The sequence below is a fragment of the Tuber melanosporum genome (assembly GCF_000151645.1).
Source record: "Tuber melanosporum whole genome shotgun sequence assembly, scaffold_143, strain Mel28".
NCBI lineage: Eukaryota > Fungi > Ascomycota > Pezizomycetes > Pezizales > Tuberaceae > Tuber > Tuber melanosporum.
Window position 1 is genome coordinate 35911 of NW_003298801.1, and position 10426 is coordinate 46336.

Sequence of the window (10426 nt, forward strand, 5' to 3'; positions counted from 1 at the left end):
GGACCGGGAGCCTGAAGGGCAGCGTGAGCCATAGTGGGAGTTGCAGATTATTGGGAGTCTTTGTTCTTTTTTCTTTTAACCTTTGTTAGCAAGGAAGCGAGTAGAGGGGAGACTTAGCACCAAAGAGGGACTGTGTGAAAAGATATGGAAATAGGTAATAATTGGTGATTATTCCCACTTATCCATACTCCTGTTTTAGCCCCTTTGTGTTGTTAGATGGTGGTGTTAAGCCCTTGAGTTAGTCGTGGAGCTCGAACAAATTGAAGCAAGATTGTGGATATAGTTCTACCACCGCTTAGCGGTTGCTCTGTAAAAGTGTCAAGAAGGAATAATTGTTTTCGGACATGTCAGGGCTCGGGTCATTTGACCTTGTTGGATCTCATTAATTGTCTTTGGAAATACGCTGAACTTGACAAGCTAAACCTATCTGGGTTGATGAGGCGATTTAATTAGATATTGGTATAAGGACTGAGATGGTGGAATACAGGAGTTTTAACCCTAATTAAAAGGGTTTCTTGCCGGTACCCCCGCAGGCGCTGGGATTTTCAGCCCCGTTTTAAGTGTTGAATACTAGCTGATTTGGGAACTCGCGCTCGATATAGGAAACAAAGTGCTGGGCGATATGTACCTCGTACGTGGGTGGAAACTTTTAGGCCACCCCGGCAATATTGGATTTAATACCCTCTAATGTCTTGGGCTGAGGTGACTAAGGTGCTGTCTTAGTACTCTTCGGCTGATAGTGTGCCTAGTTATAATTATATTGCTACTATTCGCTATGGTCTGAAGTTTGTGCATCTGCGAAATTTGTGATAATCAACAAACGTTGCTTATCAACCAGCTTCTTTTGCACAAACACCGGGCCAAATTCAATGTCATACACAACTTCCCTCGTCCGCCCCTACAATCGTCGGCCTACGGTATGTGACAGTAGTCTTGCTCTCTTTCCTGCTTTGTCTTGCTTGATCAGCCATGGTATTCATCCCATCTTGTAAAGCTTTGTACCGCTACTAGTGCATTTGACTGCCTCATCTTGTCCTGATTTCTGATGTCTGTCTTGCCGTTTTCTTTCACTCATGTGTGATCGCGGGATTAAATTGACCAATGTTTCACAATAGCTAGTTTCTGGTATTCCAGGACACACCCCACTACTCTAGTCCCAGTACTATGCCCTCACACATCCTACATTTTGACCTCCCTCCCTCATCTTCTTCAAAGGGTATCGACGTCTGAGCAAGTTTGACATTTCACGCATTTCGGAAAAAACTAAACAATGTTGCAATATCCACAGTTTTGGTACTTTATTTCACAATATAAGGTCTGGTGCAAGTTGTATGTTTTACGGCATGTTGCTGGTTTCCATGAGGGCTCAGCACTGAATCTTGAATCCGGAATGCGCGGACGTTACCTGTATTTATTACAATTGAGAGAGTGCGCACAAGGATTTAGGTGGAAGTAGACGGGAAACAGAGCTAGGTACAAGAATAAGTTTGCGCAGCAGGTCTATGTGTGTTGGCAGTAGGATGACAGTGCTTGGAAAGAGTTAGTATGGGATGGTATGTTGCACAGAATATCTATAGTCCAGATTGAACCAAACCGGGACATCAAGGCCACCAAAACCCGTCATGGAACTAGTGGATGGAAGTAAAGAATTTCAAAGCGAAAAAATCATAGGGACGAAGATAATCCTGCGCAGAATTGAAAATCAGCATTATTGGTGAAGGTGACTCACGGGACGCAATCCACTAGAGTAAGAGCCAGGCTGAAAAAAAACTGTGGAGAGTGGGTAAGGGAGACACAATTGTTGTTATTCACAGATGCGTTTGATATCTCTCCTCCCACATTTCTAGATCGGTGGTGACCGGGTTGGAGTAAAGGTGTGAGCAAGGGCAATTGGATAGGGTAGTGAAAAACAAAAAATTGTGCGGAATGGTATGTGTACTTCACAGGATGAGAACCTGCTAGTCACCAACTATCACTGATGAAACTTTCGAACCATAAGAAAATGCCTTGCAATTGCGATCACCTTCAATCTCCAAGCTAGCTAATCAACCTCTTCGCACAAGACAAACCTCAAAAAAAGAAAACCCCAGAGAAAAAAATCCAACCTGTCCTGGTTGTCCAACTATCTCGCTACAAGACACAAATTCAAAACCGTTTCCCCACTTTCCGTGTTCCTCCGTTCCTCCGTTGAAATGCGGTGGTGGTGGTGGTTGTGGTGGTGGTTGTGGTGGTGGTGGTGAAGAAAAAAAAAAAAAAATAGGAGAAGAAAACCGCGGCTATATAGACTAAACTTCCACCCCCCTGTCCGCCAAGCCTAGCAAACCCTCTCCCATTGAGAACACGACCTATTCAGCTCCCAGTAAATACAAACAATATATGATTCCCCATTCTGAGTAAAGAGCTAACTAAAATAATTGTGAAGCTAAGCTAAAGATTTGCGAAACTAGCTAAAATAATATAAGAAAGCAAAATCAAATTTCATCCGTAACAGTAGTCTTGGGCAGTTGCATGGTGTTTTCACTAGTGGGCTGTGTCCCATGTTAGTGAAGGGCTGGGCGCACAGAACTTTCCGCACATTGAGTGCCTTTATGTTTTCTTATGATAGCTAGACTAGTACACCACACCTTCTTCGTGGCACTCAATTCAACCTTTACTCCACGTCCCTTGAGCCTTGCTTTATCCTTGATTTGCTCTTTCCATCTCGACGACATTACGCCTATTCTATCTGGAGCCAATTCGATCATCAATACCGTCCGGTGTAGCTAGCGGGCCAGAAGCCGCATTTCTTCGGCATAGGTGTACCCGGTCAATCCACCATCTGGAACGTGAAGTTGTCGAACAATTCCCACACTGGTATGGAAACAGGGGTTGCAAGATGCAGGGTATAAGCCTTGGGAAAGCGGGGAGAAGAGCAGGGTACATGAGCGGTGGGGGAAGAGCGGGGAAGTAGAGCGGTGATGAATTGAACGAAAGGATGATGCAAGATTTGGTAGAAAATGGCACGATCAAGATCGGAAGATCACTCGAAAGGTAGCGAGGTCTCTTGTATTTAAAGGATACCGTTCCTAATCAATGTTAGAATGGTAAGGGCCACGAGGAAAAGAAAACGTACCAAGTCAATTGTCCAGCCAGCTTTCCTACCCTTCATTGTCTCTCTCTTATTATTCCGCATATTTTTTTATAGGAGTCATGTAAGATTACAGTATAATGGTATATTTATTCCCCTTTTGTAGTGTCTTTGACACAATTCGCAGGGTTGGCAGCGGGATTCTAGTTTCTTCAGAGGGCACGCTTTTGGGCCCTTTCCAGCCTACACATGTACGGGAGCATGATATAAGTTAAACGACGAAAGGTAAATGGAGTCATGTAGCGATCCTAGATAAATGCCGTCTAGCTATTATGCTTGCCATGCATTTTTTAAAATAGCGAAAGGTTCAATGACCCTGGACATGGTACTTTGCGGCATCTCTGGTCTACCGTTACTCAGGATGGCGCCCAAAGAAGGAGCGAGTGAGTAGGATCGAACATGCTGTGATTTGCCGGAAGAGGCGTTGTTGAAACCCACTTCTGGGCATTTCAGAGTGGGTTTTCCTTGTCCTCGTGGTTGACTTGACTTTATCCATCAAGAATATTCTCCGGCTTTGGAGACTGGCATTGAATTTTTACACTTCTCTCCCGTGCGGGCCTGCCCCTAAGTCTAGGTGTCCAAGACTCTTAGATTAACTTAAAATAACCAGTCTTTCTCTTACTTGGGTCTCGTTGCGCAGACTCTCTATTAGACGCATGGTGCAGTGTCACGGCCAGACAATGCGCTGCCACCCCTACCCTATGCGAATTTCCCTTTCCAGAACACACTTTGTCACTAACAAAGAGGCGCAGAGAAAACACCACAAAGACACCCGTAGTCCTTTGCGCTCTCCCGTCTCACGGATGCGCAACTCCTGAGCGCACTTGCAGACACCAGGGTGATGCAGGGCAGACTGCGAGCGAAATAGCGAAAACGAACGGGCCAGAACGAACGAGCGAAATAGCGAACAGGCGAACGAGCAGACGGATAGCAGCGGACGTCGAATGGTGACTAAGGAAACAAAGGACGAAGCCACAATGCGAGCATATTGAGCATCTTCTGAACATATGGCGCATGCCCCAAACCAGTCCAACAGGTTCGCAGGATGTGTTGTGAGCTTGCCGAGCAGTGTCCCCGGCTTCTAGTAATTTCCAACAATTCCTAACAGGTCTGCAACGACGTGAGAAGAAAGGAATCAAAGAAAAAGATATCAATTATCAGAACGCTGCCGCCTCCAACCCTTCAACACCTCCCCCAACCCAGGTCCCACTACTGGTATTAATATGCCTATTTTCACCGCCTTGCTCAGCTTTACTTGTCCCACAACACGCCCTTCATCTCACCCCACTTTCATCATATCACATCTCCAACCCGCAGCACACAGCCAAACGATGTCGATGCCCACGAAGCCTACTCAAGAGACCAAGTCTAACAAAAGGCCGGAGCCTACCCTTAGGACAGCAGGTAGGAAAAGGAGGAGGCCAACCCCGGAAACGGGCCCTGATCATTGGAGGCTACCACCGTCCCTTGACAAACACCCAGACGACCGGGGATTCACTGAATACATGGAACACAACCATAGTAATCTCCCATTGGGCGAATCATCTGACGGACGGAGAAAATCCCCGGAATTCGCCATCGAGCCCGACAACAAGCAACCAGAGACACGGAAGAGTAGCTCGTCAAGGACCAATAAGATAGAAGGGGTACGTTTTTTTCCATTCTTTCATCACATAATGTCGTGACGTTTATCAACACAACTGCGCTCTTCTCCAAGTAGCCTGCTGTGACGGTCCCGTTTGGTGGCAGATGGAACATACCTTGGTGCGAGTCATTTAGCTGATACAATACTTTGTGAGAGTATCTTAGGGCGAGGGATCTCATACCATCGGGGGAGATATTATGCAAGGAGGGCGGAACTACCCCTTAAGCATCAGGAGCGGAAGCATCATAAATAACAAGGTGGGCCGGATGAACCTTGGGCGGGTCGGTTCGAAAGAAGAGCGAGACAAGGTACTCTTCAATAGCCACCTAACTAGCCTGCTACTTTCTTTTATGGAATATTGTTTTGACCTCGGTACTGTGCTAATTGTTATAGACTAGGGTTGGCCGAAAAAGCGACGCTCTAGTAACGCAATCTGAAGATGAACTAGATGAGGAGGAAGATCCTACACCTAGACAGGCTAGTGGGGGCACTCTTCCAGATTTCTGGTACGATAACTTCAAGAAGATGAACAATAAAGACAAATGGGTGCTTGCTAGCGGACGTCTTGTAGAAAATGTCATCCAGGAGGCTCGTGAGAAGACGGACCGCGAGGAATTTGCCTCTTCTCCTGCCCAATTGTTCATCCTCGATACATCGGATCCTGTGGTTGAGGGCTGGTTCAGCAGTGATGAATGGAAAGAGATAATATCGAAACTTTCCCCCTTGCCAGAAGCCGACGAAACACTAGTGGATTCGTTAGAAAGATTCTATCCTGTTAGAACAACAACCATGCTCCGCGAGATCCTCAAGTCGGGTCTGATACCTGGCAACGCTACCTACGATAACAACCTTCACTTTAACTTGCAATGGGCAGAGATGGTGCTTCGTAAATTGTATATATCTCTCCTTTTCCATCCTTTTTTCCCCCTTTTGGCCAATTCCTGCGTAGAAACAATAACTAACATTGTTCCTCATCCCTACTAGCTTAATTCTCCTCGAAGCGCCCAACAATCAACTTACCCAACCACACAAAGAAGGGTGGTATGGCTTCAACATCTGGTCGCAAATCCTCGATACCTGCCTACTAGACCTGCAGGGCCTGACATTAGAGCGCAAGGAAATTACTTGTCTTGCTACCGCCCAGCGTAGGAACCTTCAGAGAAACGAGCCCACGGGAAGGGTAAAACTCGGGCACCGCCTCGACAGAATTATCCGCACCTTAGAGGATGTGTATCACGAGTTCGGTGGGATTGAAGATGGGGTGACGTTCAGAGGCGGTGTGACGGGAAAGAAGTGGCAAAGTGACCAACTCAAACTATTAAGTGTATGCGCGACATGTTTAAACCGTTGGATGACTTGGTGAATAGTGACCCAACGATCAAGCGACGGATACAGATTGTTGGGATTTCCACGGCGGGATTAGCACTGCAGTATACTCTGTTAGGTCACCCCGGGCATGGTCATGTATGTTTGCTCCAGAAGGGCAAGGTGGTTCAAGTGCCCACCATTGTGGAGAGGCTTCCGGCCCTGCTTAGAATGCTAGTGATGGTTTCACAGTTGAAGCAGCTCATCAAAGAGTCGTTTAAGGCGGTAAATGAGAGTGATCTTGTGCAGAGTAAGGAGAGTTTTAATCAAGGGTTGGTTGGCGGGAATGCCAGCAGCCAGAGTGGGACGAAGTTAGGGTGGTCGCCTCCGAGCCCATGATTGGTTGGGAAGGGCGGGTGCTAGAAAGTGTTACACTCAGTGTACCCAAGCATCCAGTCCGTCCGTCTTGTTGGACGGAAGTGTTTCTTGGCTGCTCACCGCATATCTTCCTTATGGTAATGACTTCACAACCCTAACCCTCTTGGCATATCAACTACTCTGACGCCTCTATGTTTGACTACCGGTTAGTCCTACACATCAAACGCCACATGCGACTACATCTGGAACAACACTTGCGACGACTTCATGTGAAGGCCCTACCCCTATCATATGGAAAGACCGAAAGTCCTTGGTCATACTCAGAACATACCCTGGGTCGAATTGTCTTATCCTCGGCTGAAGCAGGACAATGGGCGGTAGTGAAAGTGAACGTGACTGAGAACACGGCATACGCTGGAGGTATGTGGAAGTGGATCGGCATGACCCAGGGAAGGATAAAAGGCAGCTTGTTTTCCCTTTGTTAGTTGTTCTCGTTCATCATCCAATCTGTCTCTCTTTCCTCCGTTACCTGTAATTGGGTCATATCAGTCTTTGCCGTTTTTATTCCCTATAGTTTTCTTCGTGAGAATATTTCTCCGGTTAGGATATCAAAATTCGATCTTTACATCTTTGCCCTGCCATTCAAGTTGAGTCAACATTGTCCAAATCGCTGGGGTAAACCTTGTTGTTGAAAACGTCTTTCGCCAAGGACGGGACGGACGCCAAGATGCAGTCCGTCCAGATCTATGCCCGGAACGGACGACCGGGTCCTATAGGTGTCTTGGTTTATGTTTCATTTTTGAATTGCCTGAGCATGCTGTCTGTATTATGGAGAAGCGAAACATTTTGATTTCTACTATCATCTATTAAATTTCGCTATAAATCAACTGACACTCCCAGTGATACTTGATCCTGGTTCTGAGATCCCTGAACCCATCACACTTTCTTGACCTAACCTTTGCGCCCTCTCCTCCAAATCTCGAAGCATTGTCTCCACTTCAACTAATGGCTCTTCAGAAATGAGAGCGGCCTTCCGCCAGGACTTCATGAACTATGACTTTGCCAATAGATGATGAGGGCAGCAATACGTGTGATGACAAAGCTCTGGTGGCTGTGGCCGGGCTCTGTTAGTGGCAGCTGCGCTCTACAGGTGACGCCCGTCCTTACTCAGGACGGCCGGGCTGTGCCGGGGACTGTAGGTACCTACGGATGACGTCCGTCCTTACTCAGGACGGCCGGGCCCTGCAGGTGACACCCCTCAATTTCAAAGATGGCCGGGCCCTATTGGAAGTTACTATTTTCCAAAAAAAGACTACAGGGCCCGGCCGTCACCTGCAGGACTGTGATCTTCATCAAAGACGGACGCCGTGCCCGGCCGTCCTTACTCACCCTGCCCGGGACGGCCTGGACTATTGCCCGCCAGGGCCCTGGTGTCCGCCCGGGACAGTTGGGAACACTGGTTACACTATGATACTTGGGTAAGTCCCACCTGAACATTATTGAAATAAATTTGCGCCCTGACGCTCTATTTATCCCCCATATGAACTAATCCTGACCCGCGTTCCACATACTCCTACTCCCGTCTGACCTACACTTGTAGCCTAGCTAATTGGTCTCAACAAACACCGATGGGAACGAAACACCCGCTCAACTGACAATATCAAGTAATATATCTGGAGGGGCAGATTGTCTCCAGGTTTCCGCATGCTAGAATGTTAGAATGCATGCAAGAGGGGGCATGATACCGTGGTTGTTCACATGCATACTAAGAATTGCTAATGAAGCTGGCGCAATAGGATGTGGTTCATATCTCTCATTTGTTACTTAGATAATTTGGATTTGATGTAGTGTAGGATGGGGTCCAATTGGGAGTGAACTTGGACATTATGGGTTTGGTAATTAAATTGTTTTTTTGTGAATTATTTTTAGCATAATGCTTGTAGTTAGTTATGCACGGATCTATTTCTTGTACAGTACGCCTGACCGCTATTTGCATGATATCACACCTGTAGAAAAGCATGGGAGAAACAAACTGTACTCGGTATCCCGCTCTTCCTCTATGGAAAGCACTGAGACTCCAAATAAGGCTTATATTTGTGTTACTGCTAGAAGGAACACGCTTCGCCAACTGTACCACATTTTGGGCAGAGCGGAGAACATGATTGCTGGCCATTCATATGTTTCAAAGGTTTGGAGAACCGTTAGTGGAAGGGGTGATTCTAGGGGGAGTGGGTGATCTTTTCAGAGAAAGTATCATAATTTGATTACCAATATCCAGCAATATTAGTTGGTAGTTGGTGACGGGGTTAGGCAAGGAAGATAGGTTATTGATGTGGCGAGATTAGACGGCTTCTACTATTATTTGCACGGATGGGCCACTTAATAAAAATAATAGAGGTCCGGAGTAGTAAATTCACAATCACCGTTATGGGGGGGGGGTAGGTCCGCCGTCACAGACTATCACTCGGCCGAAACAAAACGCCAAGGCTTTTAGGCGGCAGTCAACTAAAGAAGGGTATGAAAAAATTTTCTCTCTCGGATTTTCTCTCTCCCTAACAACCCACTCATCAATTCGCTTGCTTAACTCTGTCTTTTTCATCAACTCTAAACTAACAGGAAAAAAACAGGAATATAAATAAACGACAAAGATCAGCTATCCTTCCTCTCCTCCCTTTTTCCCATAGCGTTATCTCTCACACCCCCCACTCCATACCCTCTCATGTGCTCTCGTGCTAACAAAAGAAAAACAAACAACAGACTCCTCAAAGACCCTCTAATATCCTCCCGCGCTTCCCCGCTACCTCCCGCACTCCTATTGTCTTCCTTGCTAACAACAATATAGGAACAAAGACTCCCGACGGCCTATAACTCCCCCGCTGTTCATATCCTTCTCCGCCGGAAGCGCTTTTCCAAAGCGCACAACAACAACTTCCGCCACAACAAACCAAGTCGCGGGAGGGGAACGAACAGGAGGGAGCGAACAAACGGACAAACGTATGAACGGACGGAAAAACGAGCGGACGGACGGACAACGAGCGGACGGACGGACGGGCAAGGAAATAAAAGACGAAGGAACAAACAATGGATAGTGGTGCAAACAACATGCCGAGCATGCTCGGAACATGTCGTGCATGTTGCAAACATGTCAGACAGGTTCTGAGCATGTTGGGTGGTAGGCGTAGTTGTTGTGGTAGTTGTGGCAGTCGTGATAGTTGTTGGCATGGCGAGCAGCTATTTTCAACACCACTACCAGGATTATTGAAACCATCTTGAAGTAGCTAGTGTACAGAGATGCAGTACTAAAGTGCTCACGCAGGGCCAAAAATCTCACGTATATGATGAATTATTAACGGGGAGTAAGGTAGGTAGGCAATAGGTTAAAATGCAAAAAAAAAAAGAAATCGGGTAGCAGACATCACCTAGTTCCGGATATCTAACAGATACTTGAGAAAGCAGTGGTAAAGACACCGCAGGCTTGCAGCTTCACCGTTGTCGAGTATAACTACTGCTACTCTAACCAGGTACAAGGGTTCTTATGTTAATACAGGAGAGATCTTGGTCCAGAGTGAACGAAGACCTGGAAATTTAGTATAAGAGAAGTACACCGATAAATAGTGATGGCCGCAATCAGATCATGATTGAGTTTTGCTCAAGTAGATCATGCTCGATCACCCTCGATCATAAGGGTCACTGGATCAGATCATGCTCGATCACTCTATCTATATATGTATATACCTACATCCATCTTGGTAATCATGTGATCACCTATTTATATAAACACTCTCTACGCCACACACTCGATAACATATCCTCGACAACACACTACTATTGATTCTTTAACACGCTTTACCTCCCTCTTTTCTTGCTTAAAATGTCCTCGCTCTCATAGTCTCCTACGACATGCCGGGCGTCATAGTTAGTGCCCGTACTCCTCAAAATATCCTACAACATCTACACTTCTTGCCCGTTTC